Here is a 2,800-nt window from a genome sequence, read left to right on the forward strand (position 1 = left end):
AGGGGTTTTAAAAAAATTTTAAAAAATAAAATAGAGGAAAAGATAATCAGAGAGGGTATAGATAAGAGACAAGGGATAGAGAGGGTAGGGGAAGAGGAAAAAGAACAAGAAAAAAAGAGGAATAGAAAAGAAGAATAAAAAAAGGGGGTAAGTGAAAGAGGGTTTGAAAATGAAGGAGGGAAGAAGATAGGAAATTATTTTTGGGGGATATATAGGAAAGGGGAAAATAAGAGGAGATATAGTAATTTTAATAAGAGGTGTATATTAATATAGGGAGGTAGAAAATAATATAAGTATAAGTATTATTGTAGAGGATAGAAATAATATAGTAAAGTAAAATATAAGGGTAGAATAAAGAGATGAGGGAAAAATGGGTTTTTATATAAAAAGATAGATAGAGGAAAGGGGAAAAAGAGAGGGGAAAAATTTTGGAGTGGAAAATTAGGAGAGAGGTTTTAAAATAGAAAATAGAATAGAAGAAAAAAAGAGTAGTATAAAAATATAGGGGGGTAAATAAAAGATTTTGGATAATAAAATATAGATAAAGAAAGGGGGATATAAAAATCTGATATATAAATATAAAAGAAAATATATAAGGTAGATATAGATAAGATATATTAAATAGAAAATAAGAAATATTAAAATAAAAAAATAACTTAAAATATTATATTTATAAAAGGTGAAATAATAATATAAAATAGAATAAATATAGAAGGGGTTATATGATATAATTTTAATAGTAAGAGAAAAGGAAAAAGAATTTTTATAATAAATATAAAGAGAAATATATTTTAAAATAGGGATATAGAAAAGCGAAAAATATAATATATGAAATATAATTTTATATGAGATTATTTTAAGATAAAATATATATAAATAGTTAATATTAAATAAATAAGGGTTTTAATTTTATAAGATTTTAAAATATGGGGATATATATAAAAGGATAATAATTAAAAATACAAAAAATATATAGTAGATTAATTAAAATATATAAAAAATATTATATATATAAATAAAAAATTTTAGGATGGTAAAAAATATGAGATAAGGGTTATATTTAAAATTAAAAAATATATAATATCAAAATATTATTTTATTTTATATATTAATATTATATTTATAAAATAAAAGTTTAAAAATTTTATATTAAAAATATATAAGGGATATATTATAAATTTTTTGGTATAGGGATATTAAATATATATTTTCTAAAAATATAAGGGGAAAATATATATATAAAAATATATAATAAAATAATACATATAGGGAAAAAAATTATATTATTTTATAGTAAAAATATTAAAATTATTATAAATATTGATATAAAAATTAAAAATTTTTATTATTAAATTTTAAAGATGAGAAAATAAATTAAAATATTAATAATAAATAGGGGAAAATATTTTATAGAAATAATATTATATATATATATTAATTTAAAATATTATAAAATAAAAATTTTATATATTATATAATATATATAATATTAATAATTATTGTTGGTATATAATATATAAATATATATTAAAATATATTTTAATATATTATATATGTATAATATAATTAAATATTTTAATTATAGATAATTTTAAAAATAAAAATTTATATATATTAAGTATATATATATTTTATTTTTATATAAAATATATTATAAATAATATATAATTTTAATATATATATATATAAGGTAGATGTATATATATATATAATATAAAATATTTTTTGAATTTTATATTTTAATTTTTATATATATTTTAAATATATATTAAAATAATTTTTTTTTTGATATAATATTTTAATTTTAAAATATTTTTATAATTTTTATATATATATATATATATATAATATATATAAAAATATTAATATATATTTTAGTATAAAATATATATATATATAATTTTAAAATATATATATATAATATATATTAATTTTATATATATAAAATTTTAAAATATAATATATATAAATTTTAAAATTTGGATATATTTTATTAATAATTTTTAGTATATATATTAAAATAGTATAGTATAATATTTTATCTAAAAAAGATTATATATATTGAATATAAAATATAAAATTTATATTAAAATATATATATTATATATATATATAATTTGGGTTTTGATAATATATAAATTTAAATGATATATTATATTAATATGTAAATATATATATAAAAATATATTTGGATTAAAAAACATATATAATATATGATAATGTATATATATAAAAAATATTATATAGAAATTTTATAAAAATATTTTTATATATATAATAATTATATAAGATATATAAAATATTTTAAATTAAAATATAATAAAGTAATAAAATAAAATATTATATAGATAATATATAATATATTATATATTTAAATTATATATTTTAAATTTTAAAATAGTATATATTTTGTTATTTTATATGTATATTTAATATATGTTTTTGTATATAAAATTATAAAATATACATATATTAAATTATATATTTTATTTTATATTTTATTATTTTATATTAAAATATAAAAATAAAATTTTATAATTTTTTATGTATATGGATAAAATTTTATATGTAAATATATATATTGTATTATTTTAAAAAATATATTTTTCTATAGTATATTATATATAAAGATATGTAAATATTGTATTATATTTTAAAGTTATATATATTTTAAAATATAAAAATATATATATATAATTTTTTAAAAAATTTTGGGGGTTTTTTGGGGGTGTGTGGGGTATTTTATTTATAATTAATGAAATGTAAGAAAAATGTTTTATATTATATATAAATAATGTTT

This window comes from Penaeus monodon, chromosome 22, assembly GCF_015228065.2.
Source record: "Penaeus monodon isolate SGIC_2016 chromosome 22, NSTDA_Pmon_1, whole genome shotgun sequence".
NCBI lineage: Eukaryota > Metazoa > Arthropoda > Malacostraca > Decapoda > Penaeidae > Penaeus > Penaeus monodon.